Genomic DNA, 27,550 nt, shown 5'->3' with positions numbered 1-27,550 from the left:
GGGATGACGACACATTGTTTGGCATTGAGCTTAAGGCCATGGTTCTGACATCAGTCGTTGGTCTCAGTGAGGCCTTTCTGTAGGATGTCAACATCACGCGGGGAGTTAATAATGGCTCCCAACTTGCAATCGTCTGCGAACTTTGTCACCCAGAGTCTCTTTGTGCTGGACTGGACTTCTGAGAAGTAGATACCAAACAGGAGAGGACCCAGGACTGATCCCTGTGGAACTCCCACTTGTGACTGGTTGGCAGTCTGACTTGGAGTCAGCTACTTTCACACTGTGAGTCAGTTTGCAACCCACCTAGTGATATAGGGGTTGTTACCTAGCTTAGTGAGTTTTTCTATGATTCCTGAGTGGGGAATAGTATCAAAGACGTTGGCCAAATCAAAGGTAGGCTGTATGAACCACCTTGCCTTCATCCACAGCTCTGGTGACTGACTCAAAGAAGTTTACCAGGCATGATTTACCCTTCACAAAACCAAACTGTGTGGGATCCAGAGTGTGGAGATTCCCTATATCCATAGCTTTGCATATCAGACTTGTCAGGCTAATGGGGCGGTAGTTCCCAGGCTCTGTAGTCGCTCCTCCCTCGTGGAGAGGGATGACTATAACAGTGCGCCATTCGAAGGGACAAAGCCTGAGGTGAGGCTGTGATTGAACAGGGCACACAGGTGAGGTGCCACTTTACTCTGTAGTTCAGGTAGAACACAGCCAAGGGATATTGTCAAGTCCCAAAAAAGCTGTATTCTTGGCCTTGGTCATTGCTGTTTTAACTTGTGCAGCAGTAATACTGTGTGCCTGGCAATCTACTGGTATTGTGATTGGTCCTTTGCGGGGGGTGAGAGGGGTAAAGTTGGCACTGAATCTGTCGGCCAGTGTATTGGCAATATCTGTTGGCTCTGTATAGGAAGTACCATTGTGCAGTAGCTCCGAGCAAATGTGGGTATTGCAGTGAAGGTTCTTTGCATAACGTTAGAAGGCCTTGTGGTTGTCTTTACTATCTGCTGCAATTCTGTTTTCATAGCTAGCTTTAGAGGATTTGATGAGGGATCTCAACTTTTTGTTGAGGCTGATAAGGGAGTTTTTCCAGTTTTGGGACTTCACTTTATTCTGCATCAGTTTCCTCCTCCTGTTGTAGAGTTTATTTATGGCAGGGGACCACCAGATTGGCTTCCTTTTTTTGGAGGAGAGCGTCTTGGTTCTGTTTGGTATGGCGAGATCCATGCATTTGTGTACGTGTTCATACAGTGCACTGGTGTATGATTCGGCGGTCATGCAAGTATTCTCCATTTGCATGGGTGCCGTGAAGTTTGCCAACTCTGTTCTTAGGAGCCCAGAGTTAGCTTTGGAGAAGTTTTTCATGGTGGATACCTTTGCGGACGGGGGTGGGAGGGATGTGGATTTCCAAGGTGATTAGTTTATAGTCGGATCTAACCAGGGAGGAGTTGACTATTGGTGTAAAGCAATGGTCGCCCATGTTAGTAATGACCAGGTCAAGGATGTTGCTACCTCTAGTGGGGGTAAGAATGAGCTGGTCCAGGGCATTGGAATTAATGAATTCCGGGAAACGTTGGGCGAGTGTATTGGTACATGAGTAGTTTTCACAGTTAATGGAGGGGTAGTTGAAGTCGCCTAGTGTGAGTGTATTAGGTTGGACACTAATATTCTCCAGGGTGCTTAGGAATGTGGAGTGAGTGTCTTGGGACATGGTTGGGGACCTGTAACAGGCTACGACCTGAGTCGCTGTCTTACCCTGTGTTAGCTGCACCTGAAGTATCTCTGATGCGTTATGTTGGGCTACCAGTCTGGAGGTGTGCGCATCCTTTATGAATATGGAAACACCACCACCTTTGGAGCTTCGGTCCAAGTTCTGGGGCCGAAAGGTCTGGAATGAGTTATAGCCTAGTAGTACATGGGTGCTTTCTGTTGCATTAAGCCAGGTCTCTGTTACAGCACAAATGTCAGTGTTCTCCATTTTAAGGAGTGCTTCGAGTGAGTGCATCTTGAGATGTAGACTTCTAGCGTTGAGCAGCATGACCCTCAGATTGCATTTGTTTGTAGCTGTTATGATGGTAATTTGGTCTTTAGAACACCGCCTAAAAAAGGCACTATAGGGGTGGCAAGAGCCTTGGCCAGTATCTGGAAGCCCAGGGGGGTGACAGATCCAGGCCATCTCTTGCAAAGCATCGAGGTTTGATGAGAGGGGAAAGTTGATTCAAGGGGTGAGGCAAACCTTTAAACCACCCATTTTTAAGACAAATAACAAAATACTTGCACTTCAACTCTGTTTTTCAAAAAATCAGTTTACACAACCAGGTGAAAACAAACATGATTTGACAAAGCAATGGCATGGAGCTCTGAAAAGAAAAGCCTCTCAAAATCAAGAACAGTCAGGCTTCCCCCTCCCACTTTGGAAATCTCTTCCTTTCTATGCGTCTATAGCTTCCTTTGCGGCAGCAGATTGTTTCAGGTAGATGAGTTCTAAGAGCCAGTCATCAGCGGCGCACTTGGTAATGGGGGTCCATCCCTCCTTTATAGAAGATTCCTCTTTGCCCGGTAAACTAAACTTCATTGTTTCATCCAGTTCTAGAACTCATGTTACATCATGTAGTCATAGAACAAGTACCTGCCAGAGGAGGCATATGGTTTTATTCAGTGATGTTTATGATGACCTAGAAAGAAGGGACTTTGGGGGCCATGCTAGATCTTTCCTTTCTCATTCTTTTGTCAAGGTTCTCAAGTTCAAAATTGTATCCCTTCAGACTCTTTTACTTATTGTCCCTATATTAGTTTTCATGGTAAAGCTAAACTAAAAAGATGCCTACCATTGCATTCCTATTGGCAACAATTTCAGAAATTTCTTTAGATTTTCCATGTTTGGCTTACATTATCAGTTTTCTGGCTTACCCTTTGTACTGTCTGCTGCTCCAAGGGAGTTTATAAAGTGTCTGACTTCAGTAATTATTTATTGCAGACTTCACAGCATTCACATTTTTCTATATTTGAAAAAATGCCTTATATTTTCAGTTGTCAAGAGTCCTTTGCAACTGTTGATAATCTTCTACTCAGTCTGGGTTTTCACATGAACATAAATAAATCTTCTGTCTTCTCTTCTTACAGAGTAGTTTTCCTTGGATGTCTGTTAGATTCTGCCCTGGGAAGAGCCTTTCTTCCTCCAGACAAAGCAGAGATGTTCCGAAAGTTAATCCTGAGATTTCCAGTCAAAACCAAGTATCTACCAGAGGATTCATCAGGATTCTGGGGTACATGACTTCTATGATTCTTATGATTCCCTTGAGCAGGGGTCTATATCATATAATCGAATGTTGACAATGTCAAACGCTCTAAATGCCAGAACTCTTAAGTTCTGTTATTGAGATTGCAGCACAGTGAAGCTCGGAATATTTGCTCTTTCCTCACTGTAGTAAGATCTCGGAGTTGGAATATATATTTTGCAGGGGGTGTGGAGTTCGAGTTCCGGCATTTTCGCTTTTCAGAGCGTTCGACATTGTCAACATTCGATTATATGATGTAGACCCTTGGACAGACATCACATGTGAAAATTACAATATTTGAGGTCAGTCTGCAGTCAGCATCTGCACCTTTTATCTTTTTATATCTCAATTATGGGATTTTTAAGGAGGGAGGTACTATGGTAGGTAGAACAGTTCTGTCAGAATCCAGGTCTCCCATTCTGATTTCTGTTTCCTTTTCATTCAGTCAGTCACAATGGATGCTTCAGACTTGGCATGGAGAGCTGTGTAGCTGTGTCCAAAAGAAGGGTGATAGAATTTTGATACCTTTTAAGCACCTGTTTTTCTGAGGATGTGCAAGAGGTGCTGGAGGAGGCTAAAAGACTGCTATCCTCCAAAAAAAGGAAACCAATCTGGTGGTCCCCTGCCATAAACAAATTTTACAACAGAAGAAAGAAACTGTTGCAAAAAAGAGTAAAATCCCATGAGTGGAGGAGCTCCCTGGTCAGCCTCAGTAAGAAGCTGAGATCCCTCATAAAATCCTCCAAAGCTAATTACGAAAACAAAATCACCACTGATTCTAAAGACAACCACAAAGCATTGTATAGCTATGTCAAGAATCTCAATGGCAACACTCAGATCTGCTCTGAGTTACAGCACAATGGCACTAAATATACAGAACCAATTGATATTGCCAACATCCTGGCAGATCAGTTCAGTGCTAACTTTACCCCCCTCTCACCCTCTAAAGGGCCCATCTGTATAGCAGAAGAATGCATAGTTCCTGTAATCACAGTTGCACAGGTAAAAAACACACTCTCCAAAGCCAAAAACGCAGCATCAATAGGACCTGACAACATCCCAGGCTGTGTTCTACATGAGCTACAAAATGAACTGGCACCCCACCTAAGCACCATGTTCAATCATAGCCTCATCTCAGGCTTTGTGCCCACTGAATGGCACACAACGATGGTTATCCCATTCCACAAAGGGGGAGCCACCACGGACCCTGGGAACTACCACCCCATTAGCCTGAGGAGCCTGGTCTGCAAGGCCATAGAACGTATCATCATGGAACTTATAAACAAAGACATTAGTAATTTCCAAACTCTGGACCCCACCCAGTTCGGGTTTGTAAAAGGCAGATCATGTCTCCTAAACCTGATAGACTTCTTTGAAGTAGTCACCAAAGCCATAGACTAACTAGGTGGTTCACACAGCCTATGTAGATCTCGCCAAGGCTTTTGACACCATTTCCCACTCTGGAATTATAGATAAACTCACTAAACTAGGTATAAATCCCTGTGTCACAAGATGGGTTGCCAACTGGCTCACTGACAGATCTCACACTGTGAAAGTAGCAGACTCCAAATCCGACTTCAGACCAGTGACAAGTGGAGTACCACAGGGTTCAGTCCTGGGTCCTCTCTTGCTTGGTATCTACTTTTTTGAAGTACAGGCTAACACAGAATGTCTTTGGCTAATGGAGTTTGCAGATGACTGCAAACTAGGAGCCATAATTGAAACTCCTAATGATGTGGACATCCTACAAAGAGGCCTCACTGAGACAGATACCTGGTGTCAAAGCCATAGCCTCAAGCTCAATGCCAAAAAGTGCATTGTCATCCCCTTTGGTAAAAACTCTGTACCCATGAACTACCACATAGGTGGTAGTCTACTTAACACCGAAAGTGTAATAAGAGACCTTGGGACACAGGTCTCTCCTTTGATAACCACATCACCACAGTAGTCAGGAAATTATTCTACGTGGCACACCTCATCACAAAAGATTTCTCATCCAGGAAAAAAAGAGGTCATTGTTCCCCTCTACTCATCACTCATTATACCCATTATGGAGTACCTCACAGGACATTTACAACAACTGGAAAGGCCACAGAAATACCTCACAAAGAGGTTTACCAGCCTTAAACAGATGCCTTATGCAGACCCTCTCAAAAAACTCCAGCTTTACTCCGTTGCATATCGCCTACTCAGAGGCGATCTCTGCCTAACATACAAAGCTATGTCAAACCCAGAGCTGTTGGACATGCTTCACTTAAGGAAATCACAATCCCTCCAAGCTACACGCTCTAGGGACCTAAACCTTGTCACCACAATAAACAGAACATGCTGGAGGAATAGATTCCTGTCCCAGAGACTTCCCATACTCTGAAACAAACTACCTGACTATATGAAATAAAGCTCCTCATTAGCATTCTTCAAGAAAAATGTTGATGATTGGATGGGAAATAGGAAATTCACCCCAGGGATTACCTCTGTGGCTCTGCTCGGCAGGAGCACAGGAAAATAATTTTCTTGGGTGGCGAAAGCCAGGGTACATTTTTGGCTAGGCTTATATAGGCCCTAGGGCCAATAGCCTAGTACCTACCTATGAACCTATAAGTAGAAAATCATATATGTGTAAATGGAATACATTTTCTAGGTGGTGCCATTCCAAGGACCAGGGCCTTGTTAAAGCCTGGCAGACACTGGTTATTGATTATTTGTTTGAGTTATAGTCCTCTAGCCTTTCTTACTGTTTTGTCAGGAGTCATTTGTTGGATATTTCTCCATATCTACCCTTGGATCCCCCTTTCTTCTTGTTCCCAAGTCAAGCAGTTTTTGAAAGAGGTTTTACATATCCATCTTCCTAGAAAACAAGTGGTGTCTCCTTGGGATTTGAGGTTTGTTCTTGAGAAGCTTACTCTTTTTCCATTTAAACCAGCTCATCAGGCTGATTTGAGGTTCTTAACATGAAGGACTGTTTTACTCGTTGCTCTGGCTTCTTCTAGAAGTATGTCTGAATTACAAGCTGTTAGGTTGAGTTAACCATACCTTGTGTTCCATAAGAACAGAGTTTCCTTGAAAACGAATTCTTCTTTTATGCCTAAAGTTGTCTCTGAGTTTACCTTGAGACATTTTATTAATCTGTTTACCTTTCTTCCATAATCCAAAAGTAAGGGAGAAAGAAGTCTTCATACTGTGGATATCCACAGGCAGCTTAGGTAATACCTAGAGAAAACTTAGTTCTTCAGGAATGTCAATCAGATATTTTTCTGCTATGAGGGTAAGAGAAAAAGAAAACCAGTGTCAAAGCAGACAGTTTCTAGATGGTTGCCTCATGCCATTTCATTTTGTTATTCTTACCATAGCAAGCCACTTACAAGCAGAGTTAGGACCCATTCCACCAGGGCTTTCACTTCTTCCATGACTTTTTGCAAAGGGGTAGACTCTAGAAGTATTCTAGAAGTGGTAACTTGGTCTTCTCTTCATATCTTTACATAGAGTTGCCAGCTTTCTTTGTGGCTAAAACCGGACTAAGGTCACACCCCTCGCTTCACCCATATCTCCACCCATTCCCACCCCCTCTCCCATTCATGCCCCGCCCATTTTGTGGCATCACTGTGACATCAGCTGATTGGAACACCCTTTTTTTTGTGTTCCGGATGCCTGCTCATCCACGAGTTTCTCCACACGCAAAAAACAATGTAACTACTAGACTTGGAGAATCTGGGTAAAGGAGTAACTGACAAATTGCAACGCACATGTTCAAAAGATGACCAATGAGGGAACGGCACTGGCTGGCATAGATGGCTCTGCGGAAGTTCATAGGTTCATACTAGGCTATCTGCCCTAGGGCATTTATAAGCCTGCCAGAGTGTGTTTGGCTTTCGCCACCCATTTTAAATTAATTTTGCTATGTCCTTTTTCGAGGTTAGTATACTGTGCCTCTGTCTAACAGTGACACAGAAGTGATACCCGGGGTAAACCTACAATCTCCCATCCACTCATCAAGATTCCTCTTGAAGAGAGTCAATGAGGGACTCTGCCTAACCTGGACTGGGATTTTATGCCAGAGTGAAGGGAGCCTCTGGGTTATGAATCTGTCCCTCCAGCATGTCCTATTTATTTCAGTGCTGAGGTTCAAGTCTCTCGAGCACGTAGCTCGATGGGATTTGGATTTTCTGAGGTGCAGCATCTCCATTAATTCCGGGTTGGACTTGGCTTTATACGTCAGGCACAGATCACCTCTGAGCAGGCGGTATGCCACTGAGTAGATCTGGAGTTTCTTTAACCGTGCAGCATATGGCATCTGTTTGAGCCCTTTGATCCTCTTGGTGAGGTACTTTTGGGGTCTTTCCAGTTGCTGCATGTGTCTGGTAAGGTACATCCCAAAAGGGGCATTGTACTCAATTATGGGCCTGATGAGGGATGAGTAAAGAGGCACGATGACCTCTCCTGATCTAGATGTGAATCCTTTCATGATTAGGTGGGCTATATAAAATGTTTTTCTAACCACTTTGGCCACGTGGTTGTCAAATGAGAGATTGCTATCAACTTGGGTCCCCAGAACCTCAAGTGTTTTACTGTACAACATCTGAGTCTACACAGCTATAATATGATTTGTTACACAATTCTTTCATGAGTCACCCCCAAACAGTTACAACAGCCTGTAAGAATTATTTACTAAAAAACTTTAAGACTATACAAATTCAGACATTTGATACTAAAGCAAACTTCAAGCTGCATTTCAGCAAAAAAAATCTCTATCACTGAAGCATTTTTTTGTTTTGTTTACTAGCCGTCCCTATTTCTGGAGGGCAGTCCTGCTTCTAAGCAGGTGAGACCTGTAAAAGAACAAACAATAAGAATACTCATAGCTCAGAACCCCCCATCTCCCAAATAAGGAACGTTATCTTCACAATGTGAAACAAATGGGCAAAATGTGGAATACTTCCTAATAACTTCAACTTGGAAGCTCACAGATGTTTCTAATTGCGCTACTTTATAAAATGTTATTTTGATACATTAATATGACTCAGTACTATTTGCTATGGATATCAACTAAAAATTTTCTTAACACTAAAGGAATGACAGAACCTTGCAATGTGGAACTTTGAGGAATATGGGCTTTAACTCATTCCCTCTAGTACAGCTCTTTTAAGTGTGTACCTTTAACTCCCAGTGGGTGTGGCTTCAGCCTTTAAAAAATGAAGTTATCACCTTACAGTTCTACCAAATACTAATTGACAGATGTCCTATATCAATACAGTTGTGTTTGCCATCATGTATGCTTCAAGATAAAATATTCTGATACCTTGTATGTAGCATGGTTTTGGAATTATTAATGCAAATATGAACAGGCAATATATGACGCCTAGAGGCGCAGTAGGAGGTAACTGCAGAAACGCCTGAAGACGTCACTCAGCTGTTGACCCAAAATGAGGAACGTCCCTCATAATAAGGTGCACTTGAGAAGTATGAGAATGCTAGTACTTCAGAAGAAAAAAATATATGTTTCTAGAGTTCCTCCAAACATTACAAAAAAGTACTACACTGGGGCTTATATATTAAATGAAAACAAAGCAGTTGTACCGATCGAGAATGTGATCTCGCTTACAAAACCTCATATTTCAGAAAGAAAACTTCACCGTGATCACTACAGTATCTGAAAAGATGCTGATCCCAATCAACCCCTCAACCCTCCACAATTCTGAAGTCCCAGTGACGGAGATGTACAGTAATCTGCAGTCGGGTAACTATTCTCACAGATACCCATTATTTGGTTACAGTTGTACGTCTAGCATCAACCTCCAGTAAATTGGGTAATTTGACAACACATTATAAGTGACTCTCCATCTTTCACGCTTTAACGGTACATAGTTTAACCCTAACCAATTACCTCATATACAGTGATGAATAACATACTAGTAATAATATAATGCATTTCACGCGCCTAGCAACTACCGGTTTATTTTATTAAGACAAAATAATGGAAATGTACAGACAAATAAGGGACTACAAATTTGAAAGTCGATATGAGTGGAAAATCTGAAGGCACAATGTCTAAGCCTGTTTTCATGTACTCTTCAAAACAAGAATCTGGATTCCAAAACACTTTTTTAAAGTTACAGGGTCTAAATGGAAACAAAGCAGAAAGAAAAAAAAAAAATACACATCTTCAAATGACTCACCCATAAGAATCCTCATTTGCTTCTAGCTGAAAAGGCGAGAGAATAGGGACGAGATAGTAAGGTCCATATTGTACTGTAATTCAAAGAAAACAAAAAAGTACAGTTGTGGAACTATTCTTAGCCCACAGAAGATGCCTGCTTGGACATCCGCGTTACTACCTTTCCAGCCAATACCTGTCTGTCAAGATGTCAACCTCTACCCCAGAGTTCTGCAAGTGTATCGTGCTTAATTATATCAAACCAAAGAAGAAAGGTTGAGTACGCAGATCTGCTCTTGTTTTTAGACAGGAGCCAAGTAACGTAATTAAACCAGAGTACTGTTATGCTGTTGAAGATGCCCAAAAAAAAAAAAAAAAAAAATCAGCAGCAATCATTCACTGGAGTGTTGTAGCACAGTAATCAGCCAGTCTTCAATATAAAAACAAATTGTGGCAGTCAGTGGCACAAAACCCGGACTTCACGTGTCAGGTTTTGAATGAAATTTGTAACCGGACAATTTGTTAGAAAACCGGACAGTTCGGTCAAAAACCAGACAGCTGGCAACCCTATCTTTACAAAGCACTTTAAATTGCATTCTTTTTCCTAGTATAGAACAGGCTAGGAATATTCTCCAGAGGTAGCTGGATTCTTATTTTTTTCTTCCTCACATTTTGTGGTCATCTACTAATAGCTTAAGCTACTTCAGCAATGGTCTAATGCTGAACATAGTACAGTTATGTAAGTAAACCTACAGTAACAGTAGATGTTGTAATAGATTACTGTTGCAGTAGCCAGACACTCCCTCCAGCTCCCTTTCTGTAGCTGTTGTGTTACATTGATAGGGTGGTGGTATATATACCATTGTGTGTTTAGTTACTCTTGTTTTACATTTCCTAGAATTGTTCTTTTTACGGATATTGCTTCCCTTCTTGAGGCAAGAAAGAACTGTGACTACCTTTTGTATGGCGCTCTCCTTAAACTCCTGACAATTGGAGTGTGTATTAGGTGGCTTTAAAAAGCTGGCCAAATGTTCATATTCTTGGCAGGATATAACCCAGATAGTTTAGGCTATTGCAGATGGGATCTCTAAAACCATCTACTGGTATGGTAAGTTTACTTATGCAACTGTATTTTCTGCTTCAGACTCCTTGCACAAAGGCCTGGAAGACAGATAGATACTTTTGTGTTCCAATGGACAGAGATGCTACTGTATGCTTTTCTACCCTTTCCTTTGATAATTAGGGTTCTAAAGATTCAGAAGGTCTGTCCAAAGATGATGCTTCTAGCTAGGTTCCTTTTAAAAGGCACAGGCAGCAGTGGCTGTTCTTCATTCTTACTGCTGCAGTAGCCTTTAGGTTGTATGGCTTGTTTCCTGCTTAGGAAACAGCAACTGGCCAGCTTCAAAAACCTATGCCCCCCCCCCCCCCCCACACACACACACACACAAACATGACTGCTGACTGGCTGATTCCAACAAAGGAAATCAGCAGTCCGGCTGAAGATTTCTTAAGCACTTTCTTGCCGTCTCAAAAATAAGCATCTGTTGGACTTCACAGGAGCAGCAATCAGCTAAGAATTGGCCTTTTAAGAAAAAATAATATTTATTCTGTTTTTTGATTAAAAGGATTTCCCCCTTAAGAAACTCAGTACGTTTTAAAAATATTAGAAATTTCCATTCAGGAAATGCTATTTTTTGTTAGTGGGGGTCTGTCAATGTATTTAGGGCTGAGTTTGTGAGAAGTTATTTACTGCTGATGTAAACTTTTATTTTTGGGACAAAAAAGTTTACAGAGGGACAGGTAGGAATGTGTGTGTCAGTGTAATGCTTATGCTCACTTTCTAACAACCTACCTGCCATATTACTTTTCTGTCAGTCTGTTTTGAGTGTCTGAAGGTACTGACAGGGATTTTATGTTCTGTTTGTGCTTTTTATTGATAAAAGAACTGGGGGAGAGTGTTGTGAATGTAAGTGTGCTTCTTGTGAACATTCAGTAACAGCCAACATTCTGACTAACTCACTTTGGCAACGTTTACTGCTTTTGGTTCCTCTTCAATGGCTAGAGTATGAATACTCACACCGCTCTGGCTGGTTCTTATCTGGCAGTACTTAGGAAAAAAAATCATTTAACAAGGAGTCCTTGCCATTGTTGTGGACTCCGTCTGCACCTCAGCTGACATTGGGTAGCCTGCAGTGACCAGTTGTTGTTTTTCAGATCATTCACTTACCACTTTTTATGAACCTGTCCCTCCAGCACGTTCTGTTGATCGTGGTAATGAGGTTGAGGTCTCTGGAGCATGTGGTGCAGAGGGGATTGGGAATTTCTTCAGATGTAGCATTTCTAACAGAGCTGGGTCAGGCATGGCTTTATAAGTCAAGCAGAGATCACCTCTGAGTAGGCGATATGAGACAGAGAATAGTTGAGTTTTTTTGAGTCTGTCCATATAGGACAAGTGTTTAAGGCTTGGGATCCTCTTTGTGAGGTACGTTTGCAGCCTCTCCAGTTGTTGCAGGTGTCTAGTGAGGTACATGCCAAATGGAGCATTGTACTCGATGATTGGCCTAATGAGGGAAGAGTAGTGGGAGACAATGACCTTTTTCTTCCTGGATGCAAAGCCCTTGGTATTGAGATGTGCCACATAGAAGGACTTTCTGACCACAGTGGCAGTATGGTGGTCAAAAGAGAGGCTGCTGAGAACCTGTGTTCCCAGATCTCTTATAACACCTTCTGTGTTCAGTGGACTACCATCAATGTGATAATTTATGGGAACTGTTAATTTATGGGATGACACATTTTTTGACATTGAGTTTAAGGCCATAGTTCTGACACCAGTCGTTGCTTTCAGTGAGGCCTTTCTGTAGGATCTCAGCATTACTTGGGGAGTTAGTAATGGCACCCAACTAGCAGTTGTCTGCAAACTTTATCAGCCAGAGTCCCTTCGTGTTGGACTGGACTTCTGAGAAGTAGATACCAAACAGGAGAGAACCCAGGACCGATCCCCGTGGGACTCAACTCATGACTAGTCGACAGTCTGACTTGGAGTCAGCTACTTTCACACTGTGGGTTCTATCTGTGAGCCAGATTGCAACCCACCTAGTGATATAGGGGTTGATGCCTAGCTTAGTGAGTTTTTCTATGATTCCTGAGTGGGGAATGGTATCAAAGGCCTTGGCCAGATCAAGGTAGGCTGTATGAACCACCTTGCCTTCATCCACAGCTCTGGTGACTGACTCAAAGAAGTCGACCAAATTGAGCAGCCATGATCTAACCTTCACAAAACCAAACTGTGTGAGATCCAGAGTTTGGAGATTCCCTATATCCTGGTTTATTAGGTCCATGATGATGCGTTTCATAGATGCTGGCAACAGTTTGGTCTTTAATGCAAATCCTTCACCTGGAGACAAGGAAGGAAAAATTCTGGACCGTATAGGTAAGAGAAAGTTTTCTTCTTCCACTTTAGCCCTCAGAATTCTGAATTGCCAGGCATATACCTGGAAATGTATGCTTTGTCATATGGACAGTCTGAGGGAATTGACTACCACTCTTCCTGCAGAAGAAAGTTGTTTTTGAACAAAACTGTTTCTGCCAAGTCCCAGGTATCTAAAGATGCTTTGAAGAATGTATATGATTGTGCAGATTTTGTGTCTAGGGCCACTGCTACAGTGTTGAGAAGATGTGCTTGGATACTTAACCAAACATTTGCAGATGAGTCTGAAGCCTTGGATTCTGATTTAGATAAGGAGGTATTGTTAATCCTGCTGCTACCCAAATTCTCAAACAATATGATGAAAGGAGGAAAGTGATTCAAGGATTGTATAACATTTTTCACGTATCCCCACACAAATCTTATAGGTCTCCCTCTTTCACAAAAAAAGCCAAATAAGCAAAACTAGCCAGCAAGGTGCTAAAAAGATATGGCCAGAAGGAAATAATAAAAAAGAAATGAGGGTCATTTCAGAAAAAGGGACAGACCAGTAGTACAGAATGACTATACCAGCATTCATTTCCCCACTTTCTCTTCTCCAACCAATATCTCTTCAAATCTCTTCAACAGACTGGCCCTCAATCTTTGGCAAAAGATTGATCTGATGTTGTCAATTTTCACTCAATCCTTGACTGTGGGCTTGGTTCCGAGCCTCAGAATGGACTTGGCCGTTTACTTCAGCTTGTGCCCTCCAAACTCTTGAGCTAGTCTCTACCCATAATGCTCCTCTGTAAATTACCTCAGATCTTGTTTTCCGCTTCATGTGTCAGATGCATTTCTACTGCTCTCGAGCTTTGGCTATATTTCAGTGAGTATTTCTTAAAAAGCTTACTTCAAATTTAACTTTCAGGTTATTTAGCTTATTAGGATATTTCTTTTCTATCTGCTCCTCTCTTTTTCTGCTCTCTTCAGTCTTGTGTGTGCGTGATTATTTATTTGTCTTCTACTGTTAGTAGTTTTCTGTCAAAGTACTATTTTTTATACTCCCTCTTTTCCCCTTTTACCTTTCGAGGTGTTCTCTAATACCATAGTTGGTATTTCCATTCCTTTAGTCCTTTCTATCAAAAAAAAAAACTTTCTTCTATCACTGTAGGACTGTGTGACTGATATGGAAGGGAAAGCTGATTCACCTGTTAAATCTAAGGGCACCTCAGGTTTTAAGAGGTGTTTTAAGTGTCACGGCAAAATGCCTAATTCAGACACACATACTTTGTGTGTATTGTCTAGGGAAAGTTCATTTACAAGAGAGCTGCTCGATTGGTCATGGTTTTTCTATGAGAACTCTCACAGAACCTAACACAAATTAGTCTTAAAAGGACTTCTAAAATCGGAATTTGATGAGGCCATTTCTGGATCAAAGGCTGAAGCCAGTTCATCTTCAGCCTCTTCTGGGAAATGTCCTTCTTCAGTTCCCAGTGTTTTGGAACTGACAAAGAAGGCAGCAAAATATTCCTCGGTGCTGACCACTTCTTTGGCACCAAAATCAGGACTTGGCACCAAACTTCTTGAATCTTTGGTGCTGATATTGGCTTCCTCGACTCCATCGGCACCAGAGAAACCAAAATAGACCTCGGTACCTAGATCTAGGTACTCTCCGTCTATTGATCCTCATATAGACAGACCATCTAGCCCTTTCCTCAATGTCAGACCCCCTAGGACTCCATCTACAGCATTGGTTTGATCCACTAAGAGTCTCCCTGAGGTCGGCATCATGACAGTGGTGGATCACCTCCTAGCGGCGAGGGGATTGTCTTCAGTTCCTAGCCAACCCGGCATCAGAATCTCTTCGTCTACAACACCGTCATTTCCTCCTCCAACTCCTGTTGAAATTTTGGAGCCCTTGGTTCTGACAGTCCTGGCACCGACTGCCTCAATTCCGGTAGCAGCTTTGTGTCCGGCACCAAGAGCAACCATGAGTTCCTCCAGTCCTTTGGCACCGGAGGTCTCCCTGGGTCATTCTTCTCTGGGCAGGTCGAAGGTGCATGGACTGGTTTCCTTAACGTTGGAGCCATCCATGTGCCTTGGTGCTTCAGCTTTTGTAGGATCAACCCAGGCTTCTGCTTCAGGGGTTACCTCCTCAGTGTGGGGTGTGACCCCAGTTCCGAAGGAGTCTGTTTTGATTCTGGGCACCCATTCCTCTACGGGGGGGGGGCAGCCTTCCAAGTCATGGAGAAGGCTTTGTCCATTAGGGACTCAGTCTTTACCATCCCTGTTGGGACAAATTTCCATGTCTCCTCAACCTGAGTTGCCATCCATCTCATCTCCAGGACACAGGGCACAAAAGTCCCAGAAAAGACACACTTTAGTGTTTTTTTCTTTTGATACTTCCCCGGAACATCCCCCCAAGGAAGTACCTGCAAGGAAGAAGTGCAAGGAGTCTTTCACCGAAGATACTGATTTTAATGAAAGGGAAGGTTCCCCCAGGTCATCCCCTGATGATGTTTCCTTCTGGGACATCCTAGAAATCCTGAAACAAAGGGGTGGCTGGTCTTCCATCCAACCTTCCTCGGAGGAGTTGGTATACCTGGAGGCTTTTTGTGCCCTTCCTTCTACTTCTTGGATCTCTCCACCCACTGATGATCTTATTAAACTGATCGCTCAGCAGGCATGGAAGATGCCTGACTCCATCGAGCCGATCTCCAAGAGGCCTGATCGAATTCTCTCAGCCCCTAAGGATGAGCCACACTGGTCTAAAGGTATACCCATTGATGTCATGGTGATAGTGGCAGCCATGAAGAAAGAATTTGCTGAGGAAAATCCTACTATCAATCCTCCTAACTAGGAGTCTAAGAGTTTGGATAGGTTTGGGAAGCACGTTTATTCCAGTGACCTTTACTGTCAGATCCTTGAATTATATGGCACACATTACAAGGTTACAGAGGGATTTGATCAAGCAGCTCTTTGATACCATCTCAGGAGCAGTGGCTGAAGGGGTACGAGACGTTACCTCTCAGCTAGCAACCCTTGATGTGATTTCTAACTCGTTCATGAGGCTGATTGCTCATGCAGCTGAAGGGATGACTAGAGCAGCGGGTTCAGGCATAGCCCTTAGAAAGCACTCCTGGATGCACTTGTGTGACTTTGCAGAGGCATTTAAAGTGTCATTTGTTAACGCTCCATTTGACGTATCTACCCTTTTTGTCCCAAGGTGAAAGACACACTAGCCAGATGTGAAAAAGATGGCAAGACCCTTTCTGTCATAGGCGTACGTTTACCCACTCCTTAGTGGCCTTACTGTAAGAACCAGAGAAGTCGGAGACTATGGTTTAAAAAATCCAAAGAGCCTTTCCAGAATTCACGCAACAAAGACTTTCCCCAGGGCAGAGGGGAAAGTAATGGAAGACTCCATCCCAGAGGCAGAAATGCACTGCAAAACCATGGGTTTGGAGAATCTTTTGCTGGTACTTCCTATCAGCACCCCTCAACGTGGACCTGATTGCCCTCCTCTGGAGGCAGTCTGGGGGTGACTTTCTCTGCACCAATCTGCCTGGCAATTATTAGCTACAGACAAACGGGTGCACAGAATAATATCCAGAGGTTATGACATCCCACTTTCATTACCCCCAGTCACCCAGAAAAAACTTTTGGATGTCCCACCCAATAACAGGGATGCAGTAGTCATAGAAATTCAAAAACTGCTTGACAAAAGAGTCATTCAAAAAATCCCACCAGGCCAAACAGTATCCAGGTTTTACTCAAGGTACTTTTTAGTGCCCCAAAAAACAGGGGACTTTAGACACATCTAGGATCTCAGCCACTTCAACAAGGCAGTTCAGCGAACCAAATTCCAGATGGTCTCGATACAGTCAATACTTCCATTTTGGAAAAAGGCGATTGGATGTTGTCTATAGACCTCCAGGAGGTGTGTTAGCATATAAAAATGGACAAATACTCCAGGAGATTCCTGCACTTCGGCTGGGAGCCAGTCCGTTTCCAGTTCAGAGCACTGCCCTTTGGACTCACCACAGACTTTTGAGTTTTTCCATACCTCGACGACTGGCTCCTCACTGCTACCACCAGGCGTCAATTAGAACAGGCAAGAGATTAGAGTCCGCAGCTCTGTGCATCTCTAGGCATAACAATACATTTTGAAAAGTCAAGCTTACAACCTTCTCAGCAGTTACAATTCATCCAAGCCCACTTAGACACTGTTACAGGAATTGCTTCTCTTCCTCCAGAGAGACAACAATGCATCAGATCCGAAGTCAGACAAATTCTAAGAAACAAGAGTTCCAGCAAAATCAGTCCTAAAAGCATTAGGCTTGATGGCAGCAGCAGTAACTCTTGTCCCCTTAGCAAGATATCCCATGTGAATTCTGCAATGGTTACTTGCGTCCCAGTAGTTTCTGATGCACCAGCCAATGTCTTACCTAATCGTGATTACAAATCGCAGCAAACAAGATATTACGTGGTGGCTCCACTCCGATCAGATTCTCTTGGGATGACCTTTCATTCTTCCCCAACCCAAAGTCATAGTAACCACTGATGCTTCCCAAATCGGGTGGAGGGGGCATTATCTGGGAAGAACAGTCCAAAGCACATGCTCCCAAGTAGATACCAACTTGCACATCAGTGTTCTAGACATGAGGGCCGTGCTGTTAGCATTGCAGGCATTCCAGGATGCCCTTCCTCTAGGGACAGCAGCAATTCAAACAGACAACATGTTGGTGGTCTGGTATATCAACAAACAAGGGGGAACCAAATCTTACCCACTGTGTCGAGAAGCTCTCAGAGTTTGGCAATGGGTGATTTCTTCCAACCGCTTTCTCATAGCAACGCAGCTTCCAGGGAACTCCAAGGTGATAGTGGACAAGCTGAGCAGAAGTATTCTCATGCCTCACGAGTGGCGTCTCAATCCTGTAGTGGCAAACACAATTTTTTGTTACTGGGGAGAACCTTACTGCGATCTTTTTGCATCACCTCTGAACAAGTGCAGAAGTTACTTTGCCCTAATCCCCCCTTCGGGAGTCAGCCAGAGACACTGTTCTCCACGATTGCCCCCCCCCCGGACTTCTGTATGCCTTTCCTCCAACTCCCCTGATTTTGCAGTTTCTAAAGAAAGCCAAGAGAACAGAAAACTCAGTAATCCTCATTGCCCCCTTCTGGCCTCAACAGGTTTGGTTTCCCTTCCTCAGGCCTCACCTTCTTCGGAAACTATGGATTCTGGACCCAGCTCCAGATCTACTGTCTCATCTGGAAGGCATGGTTTATCTGAATCTCAAGCTCATTGCGTGGTTTCTCCAATTCCCATGATTGCCAGGCATCCTTCCCTTTCCTCTCCTGTCCGACATATTATTGTGGCTCATCACAAACCTTCAACTAGGAAACTTTATCAATGTAAAGGGAAAGATTTGCAAACTGGCTCCGCTGAAAATTGGCTTTGTTCCAAGTCGGACTTTCCCGGGTAACAAATGATAAATAAATAAATTAATTAATTAATTAACAATGAACTTGATCCTTATTAGAGCCCTGTTCGTAAGGTTTTGAATTTCTTAGCTAACCTCTGTCAGTCTGTTCCTCTGCATCAACAATTAAAGTTCATCTAGCGGCAATTTCAAACTTTCATACAGGATTTGATAGCTCATTTCTAGTGTCACACAAACTTTGTAAAGCATTTTTAAAGGGACTCCTGATGTTAAGACCTCCATTTAAATAACCCATTCCTCCTTGGGATCTAACATTAGGCCTACAGCCCCTTACTTTGTCTCCCTTTGAACCATCAGCAACTTGTGACATTAAAGTTTTTGTCTTGGAAAACTTTATTTTTGGTGGCTGTTACATCTGCCAGAAGAGTATTTGAACTTCAGGTCTTATCCTGCAAACCTCCATACTTAATAGTTCACAAGGATAGGGTTGCCTTTAGGACCAGCCCATCCTTTTTACCAAAGGTAGTTTCAGAATCTAAAATAAATCAGACATTTGCCAGTATTCTTCCCTAATTTTTCCAATAAAAGGGAGTATTCCCTTCATTTATTAGATGTCCACAAATAACTACATTTTTACCTTCACAGAATAAAGGATTTCAGAAAGTCTGACTAATTATTTGTTGCATTTTCTTTAGGTAATCCAGTTTCAAAGGTTACCTTGGCAAAATGGCTTAGACTGCATTACTTTTATCTGTCAGTTGAAAGGGCTCCAACTTCCACGTCCAGTTAAAGCCCATTCAACTAGAGTGGTGGCAACTTCTGCAGTTTTTTATGGCAGATCATCCTTGGACGATATTTGTGCAGCAGCCACTTGGTCTTCTCCACATACCTTTACCACTCATTACAAATTGGAAGAGGTCTCAAGGGGACAAGCATCATTGGATTCGAAGGTGCTTAGGAATATTCTTCCTTGAGACCTCCCAAGACTAAAGTAGCTGGAAACTCTGTCCCACAGTCAAGGATTGAGTGAAGATTGACAACATGAGATAAAGAAGTTATGTGTTACCACAACGTTCCATCTGTGTTATCACTTTTCACTAATACTTGACATTCCCCATCTTGAGACTTTTAGTGGATCGAATTCTTCCAGAGCTGGCTTCATCATAGTGACACATATCTGGTCTCTAATTATATTCTTACTTCTTATCTGCCATTAATTTAGGCAAACTTGATCTGAAGTAATTTACAGAGGAGCATTATGGATAGAGCCTAGCTAAACAGTTTGAAGGGTGCGAGGTGAAGTAAACAGTCGAGTCGGTTCTAAGGCTTGGAACTGACCCCACAGTCAAGGATTAGTGAAGATCGACAACACAGATGGAACGTTATGAGAAGACATAACGTCTTTTTTCAGATTGCTGGGTCCTAAAAGTGGTGCAAGAGATTACAGATGGCACTGGATACAATGACTTTCTTTCAGGGGAAATGTTCAGCATTCACACAGCTTCAATGGCATATTGGTTCTGTGATTGCACAAATCCACACTGGCAGCTTTCCAGAGCTCAGAATACCCACCTCTGACTCTCTGTTACAGGGGGTTGGGAATGTTTACCCCTCTGAAAGAAATTCAAGTATTCACTGTTTTACTGCCAGCTGAAGGACTCGCAGTTGAATCTCCTCAGCAGCCTATATTGGTGGATTACTACTTCCAGACTCCATAAGATACCTTTGGGAACTTCCTTTTCTGTTTTTTTGTTATATACTTTTGATTTCTTTCTGTTTTATTTAAAGAGTATATATTTACGTGTGTTGACTTCTTCTTTTAATATTAGGTCACTGGCTTAATTAGCACCCTGTGCCGGAACCACAAACTAGTGCCCCCCCCCCAAAAAAAAAAGTGAATAGCAAGAAAAAAAAAAAGGAAAAACTAATACTGGTGTTCAGCTACTCCACTTGACCCCCCCCCCCACCCCCACCACACAAACACACACGCACAGCTGTTCAGGTAGTGAAGAACAAAAAAATAATAATATCTGCTCTTTCTTCTGGCACACCAACCAAGTAGCTTAAACTGCAACAACCCCCTGCCCCCCAAAAAATGCATATTTTTTCTTTTAAACTGTAGCAAACTGTTTGCTACAAATGTAAGAAGCAGCTGCTACAGTTTATACCCTGCACAGAGCACAATGGCACTCAGGGTTTACTAAAAAATAAAAATAAAAAGGAAACAAATCTGATATCTTTTAAACTGTAGCAAACTGCTTGCAACAAATATAAGCAAGCAGCTGCTTCAGTTTACACTTTGAATGGAGCACAGTGCTCATGGTTCAGTTAAAAAAATATATTTTTTACTACAATGTATCAAGCAGTTAGTACAGTTTAGATTGCACACAAAGCACCACAGTGCTCAGTTTTAACCACAAATGCAATACTGGCTTTGTGGTCGAAGCTGTGAATGAGAATCAGGATATGGATTGGATGGCCTATGCACACCCCCTAACACTTTGCACCTGAGACAGTTATCCATTTCATCCCACACTAGCTACACTACTGTATTCTTACTATTTACTGCTACTGTTAATTTATCTGATAATTTTAACTTACTGCTGTTGTTTGTATGCCTAATACTGCTTTTAAGCAGTTATGGGGCTTTAAAGTGTCCTATGACTTGTATTAGGGAAATTAGTATTCTGTCGTGTCAGTTGAACACTAGGCCTTTTGCTTCTCTTGTTTATCTGCTTCACTTGAAAGTTTTGACAGGCAAATACTGCATTTTTTTCTTCACTTAATTTATATTTACTACTGATTTAGCAAGGCTGTTTTTACCATTAAATAGCAATGTTACTGTAAATTACTTTATTTGCATTTATGTGGAGATCTTTTTTCAAATCTGACAAGGGAATCTGTAAGTAAATGATTATTTATGCTGTTTTAAAAGGTTTCTATTTGATTTAAATCCATATAATTGATTTTTGCCACTATTTGGGCAAGGAAATTTTACTTTGTACTGTGAGTTTGTGTGCTGCTATTTTCTACATTGTGCAGATTGTAGAATAAGGCTTATTACATAAATTATTACAATTTAAACAGTTTCTGCTATATTGTATTGAGTCTAGCCGTGTTGATTGTGGGGGCATGGTTTATATTTTCTTGTATTGCTTTTAGTCAGCCCCTAGTAGTGCCAATGTATTATTTTGGCTGGTGATTTTCCCCTGACTTGATGATGGATCGTAATAAGGCTTCCCTTCCATCAAATCCACTTGCACCTAAAAAGATAAAAACTCCACAAGAGCATACCTCAGCCTACGGTTTGTGAATCTGTTTACCGTCTTGCCAGATATGATACTCTGTCCCCAGATATTTTGTCCCGTAGTGTAGTTCATAGTAAAAAGAAACAGACTTCGCCACAAAACGAGACCAGTAGTGTAGCTAGGGTGGGGTAAAGGGAGCAATTGTCCCAGGCATAAAGTGTTTGGGGGGTGATCGGCCGATCCCAATCATTCTTTAATGCTTACTACCTTTTAAAAGCTGGTATTGCATTTGCAGTCAAACATGAGCTCTGCAGTGTTTTTGTTTGGCCTAAACTGTAGCGATTGCATGGTACATTTGTAGCAAGCAGTTTGCTAAGGTAAGAAAACAGTTTGTTTCTTACTAAAAACGACAGGAAGGAGGTTCAGGGTGCAAAAATGAGATCTTATTGGCTGGCGCAAGCTGGAGGGGGGGGCGTCTCATGTAGAAGGAGCAGACTTTTATTTTTCTCTTCACTGGAAAGCAAGAGGTCTAAAGGGGGATTGAGTACTGTCTGCAATTGGATTCCTGCAGCAATTGTTTTGTAGAGGTCCTTTTTTTTCTGCATTTAAAAAGCTGAAGGGGTGAGATGCTCCTTTATTGTATCGGCTTGAACCAGCTATGCTTCTTCAGCAGACAGTCAGGTTATTACCATGTATAACTTAGCTAAGAGTGTTTTACAATCAGCTAATCTTAGATACTATAGTCCTATTCATAATGACTCCAGGGCTACCTTCTCTGGATATCAGTTCAGCAGCATAGATTTTGATGAGGACTCTGATGCAGGCAGTAGTGAACATTCTGTGTCTGTCAAGTCTGATTCTTTGGCAGGTGAACATGTTCAAAAACCAAAGTGTTCACCTTTCCACTGTTGCTAGCAAGGTTTAGAGATCTATTGACTGGAAGCAGTCTGAAGCAGTGCCAGAGATAGGCAGAGTTTATGATCTTATTGAGGATGAGATTCCAATTGTTTTTGCTGTACCTTCTCTGTTACCAACCTTAGATGACATCTATAAATCTGCACGTATACCCCTTTTGGCTAGTGAACCAGTTCCTAAAAAGGCTTTGAGGAAATACAAGGTATACTCCATCTTGTCGTTGTCTTTGCTCTGTTATCAGCTTACCCCGCTGCAGTTTCTCTAACTGTCAATTCTGAGAAGAGATCCTTGATTTCTTCTAACCCATCATGACCAGATAAAACTGGCAAGTGATTTGAATCTTGGGGAGAATAATTGTCTCTCTCTAGTAACTTAGTCTTCAGAGTTTTAAATTATCAGAACTTCAAATGGAAATTTATTTTGGCAAAGTGCTTACAGTTCAGATGACCTTGTTATATCTTTCCCTGCTGAATAGAAGTGTTATATGAATGAGATTGTTTCTAATGTGACTCAGGTTTCGAAACATGCTTTGAGGTGTAGACAGTATTTCTAGAAATGCAGTCTCTTAGACAGTATGCCTAGTTACATAATCAGAATTTTTCTGATGAAATTAAAAAAATGAAATTTTGAACGCTCCTTTAAGTTCTGAATTTGTGTTTGGTCCTGCTGCTACCCAAATTCTCAAACAGAGGCATGACAGAGGATTATCTAAAATGTTTCATATTCTCCTGTAACAAGATCTCCAACTTCAAAGGACAGAACAAACACAAATTCCAATCTAAACATCAGGGTACCAAGAAGAAATGGCAAGAGGATAATGCTTCCATATCAAATAAAGTCAAATAAAAGAGGTTTCTTTCCTGAAAAAAGATCATTCCCCTGCTTTATAATGAATATCCGGATTATCCCTTTCTCACGTCCTTCTTCCCCTTTTCCATTAATTCAGGTTTTTTCCTCAGTCCAGCAGCCTGACCACAAGTAGTGACTGACAAGTGGGGACTGAGAATAATCCAGTGAGGATACTCTTAGCAGTGGACAGAAAATCCTCCTCCCTTCAGGGAAATCCTCTGCACCCACTATACCAGCTGTCCTCCCCACTGCAAGCAGGAGTTATATCACAATCTTTTTGGTATACGAAAAAGAAGTACTATGGAGACCAATGTTAAAGGAACAGTCCCAGTGATTTTTTTGTTTTGATTCTGGTCTTTGTTTACATGTTCAGCTTTGACTGTGGGGTTTGGGGAGGGGCCCCTACAGTAACTTTCAAACGTATTAGCCAGATTCCATTTCAAATTCAGTTGTACTCACAACAGCTCTCTCTGAGTCATTCATTAGTTTTGCCTGTGCCTTTTTATCCTCAGGTAAAAGTAGCCTTTCAGGAAATTAATGACCTGGCTTACTATTATCTTGCAGGAAAGTATATGAGCAATGCAAAGCGAAAACAGTAAACAGAGTGTTTTGTCTATTTTATGTCAAATTTTGTGCTCATTTCCGAATGCAAGCTAAGTGCAATGATTTTATGACATGACTGCCACTGTCTCTGCAGAAAGCATCTGAACGATGCAAATTTCTAACAGTAGCAGCAGTCCTTTTCTTTTTCATGCTTTATTGTTTATTTTTTGTTGTTGTTTTTTGTTTTTTACAGAATACCAGCCATATGCAGTGGCTTTTTGACTGATGTGTAGCTCTATAACAAAATGCATGTGCGATGCAAGGTTCAAACATTAGTAGACAACAGTCTTCAATTCCTTTCATTTTCTGATGTAAAGTTTTGATTTCTAAATATTAGCTTAGTGCCTTGATTTTATGATCTATCTGCTTCTAATTCTGTTGAAGTACCAGTGATGCAGAGTTTAAACATTAGTAGGCACACCCATGTATTCCTTTCATATTCTGTGTACTAGTCAAGTGCAGTTCCTAGAATACATGTTGCACCTTCGTGAGTTACTGCACTGTATGTACAATATGCTCTTCAGCATTGTTCTCTCTGTTCGGTCCTTACAACTGTTTACATTCAAGCCTGATCCCACTGTGTTTATATGTAAACAAATAACTGAAATGATGCTGGATAGGCTTTTTGTCTTCATTCTAACAGTTTGTAATACCTGATGTGTGACTGATCCCCATTCTGACAACCATTAGTCCCAAATTATGCCAGTCAAACTATGGTTGCCATTCCAAAATACTCACATGGTAACAATGTCAGAGCAATGACAGAAAAAGCATCCTACCCTCTTTATTACCTTGTGCTACCTTATGTCTTGTCTCCCATGGCAAATCAACAGAGGATAAATACAAAATTTCCCTGTAAGTGTGCTGTCACCTAACTTCATATATTGCTTTTGCACAATTATATGTAATGTCACTGTGGGGCTGCCACCTCTCTAAGTGGCCAAAGTGGGTCTTTTTATGCAAACATGTTCATAGATGTTTTCTAGGTGAACACAAGGGCCTTTTTAAGCCTAGCCATGCATCCCAAATCTCTGACAAGTTCTTGTGCCCTTGATAAGTGTAAGCAGGGGCTTGGGAGGTGAAACATTTATAAGCAGAGGCCTGGGAAATGAACCATTTACAGGCTGCTTGTGTCCATTGGATACATGGGTGCCAAACCAGAGATACATTTCCTGTTTCCTATCCAGTTGTCCAAGATATACTTGAATTCACTTATGGGGGAACTTTGCTTCATATGGATGGGGAGCCTGTTCCAGAGAAGGGGTAGTCTCTCGAATACATATCTGTCTCTCCAGCAGGTCCAGTTTATATCACAGGCAAGGTTTAAATCTTTAGAATGGGTAATTCTGATGTTTGTTTTACAGATATGTAGGAGGTTTGTCAGAGGGGGTCTGACAATGCCTTGTATGCCAGGCATAGATCTCCCCTCAACAGCCTGTAGGAGACAGACTACAAGGGTAGGGCCTTGAGTCTGCCTGCATATAGGATATGTTACTTATGCCCTACATTCTTTTAGTGAGGAACCTCTGTGGACGTTCCAGTTGTTGGGTATGCCTAGTTATGGACATACCATAGGGGGCATTATACTTAATGTCAGGTCTAATGAATACTGAGTACAGTGGAACAATGATTTCCTTGGACCTACATGCCATACCTTTGTTTAAAAGTTACGCAGCATAGAATTATTTCCTCACTACTGTAGACATGTGATAGTCAAAAACTAGATTACTGCCTATGTGTGTCCCTGAGTCCCTGATTACTGGGTCAACTCTTATGGGTGTGCTGCCAGTGCTGTCAGTATAATGGTTACCAGGGTGGATGACCTCCTGAAGGATACTATTATGCATTTCTTGGCATTTAGTGGAAGTGTATGGCTCTGACACCAGTTGTTTGTCTGTGTCAGCCCTTCCTGTAGATCTATTTTGTTGGTGGACAATTCAATGACAGCTCCTAAGTTGCAATCTTCTGCAAATTTAGTCAGCCAGAGGCCATTGACATTAGCCTTGACTTCAGAGAGGTAAATGCCAAAAAGGAACAGTGCCAGGATCACTCTGTAAGGGACTCCACTTGTGAATGGCCTCTTTGTAGAGGTGGACTACCCAAGTCTGACTTCCTGGGTCCTGTCTGTAAGTCAGCTAACTATCCCACAGATGTCATAAAGGTTTGTACCTGACCTCTTAAGTTTGTCAACAATGCCCATATAGGGTATTGTGTCAAATGCCTTTGCCAGGTCAGTGTAGGCATTGTGAACCATTTTGCCCTCATCCATTGCTTTGGTGACCTTCTCAGAGAAGTCCACCAGCTTGAGTAGGCATAAATTGCTCTTGATGAAAGCAAATTGGGTTGAGTCCTGTGTCTGGAGGTTTCCTATGTCATTACTGATCATTTCCTTGATGATTCCTTCCATGCCTTTGCATGAGACTAGTGAGACTTATGGGTCTATTTCAAGATCTGTAGATGGCCCACCTTTGTGCAGAGGGATGACTGTTGCTGTTCTCTATTCATGAGGCACAAAACTGGTATGGAGACAATTCCAGAGGGCCTGTATTTCATGTTATTAAGAAGGCATCCTGGGATATTGTCTAGGCTTTGGTAGGCTTTATTTGTCCTCTGAGTTTTTTGTTTAGTTTATTTATTTATTATTTATTTATTTAATTTATTTATTTATTGACATTTGTTAACCAGGTTGGTCCAACTGGGCTTGTGGCCCATTTTCAGTGGAGACCCGAGGAGAAAAGCTTCATTCACTAACAGTTTACAGTAGTTAAGATATTACAACAAAAACTTGTTATACAGCAAATAACACAGAAAATAGAAAGCATGCACAACAGAGGTACACCTAAAGTTTTTACAAAGAAATCATATAATACATATTTACATAAGAATTCTGTCCAGCTGCATGATTGATTGAATTAGCACAGTAAGGTTCAAGATGAAATGGGATGGGTTATTTAGATGTGTCTATGGGATATGGGGAGCTTAAGCTGGATCTTGACAAGGGCAAGTTTTAGAATTAAGTAGAAGTTTGAGTTAATTTTTAAAGTGTGAAGGGTGGGTGATGGAACGTATGTTTAGGGGAAGTTTGTTCCAAGCATGGGCAACAAGAGTATTTATATAGAAGTTTGCCAACTGTTTTCTTGGGTTGGTAGGTGTCTAGTAATTGCTGATTAGAGGTACAGAGGGTACGAGGTGGAAAATAGATAGGACAAAGGAAGAGAGAGCTGGGCAGGATAAAGGTTTATAAAGAATGGAGTGTAGCATTTGAAATTGTGATAGAAGTTGTTGAGGTAGTTCAAGCCATTGAAGAGAGTTTAGGGCAAGAGAGTTTAGGGTGAGGCAGCGATGTGTATTGTATGGGAAGTTAGTGATAAATCTAGCTATCTTGTGGTAAGTTTGTTGCAGTTTGTTCAAGGTTGTGGCCTGAATGTTGGTAAGAACTGGGGCAGCATATAGTAGGGAGGGGAGAAGGAGTGCCTGTGCAAGGGAGAGTCAGGCATTAGGGCTAAGAAATATTTTGTTATGATAAGTAAACCTAGTCTCTGGTGTGTCTTGTTATGCATTGGAGTATGTGAAGGTTGAATTTGAGTTCATCATCAGTGATGATTCCAAGTAGTTTTGTGTGGGTTTCAGCTTGGATTATTGTATTGTTAGAGGAT

This window comes from Protopterus annectens, chromosome 1.part0 (assembly GCF_019279795.1).
Source record: "Protopterus annectens isolate FY-2018-M chromosome 1.part0, PAN1.0, whole genome shotgun sequence".
Classification (NCBI taxonomy): Eukaryota; Metazoa; Chordata; order Ceratodontiformes; family Protopteridae; genus Protopterus; species Protopterus annectens.
This window is presented reverse-complemented; position numbering follows the sequence as displayed.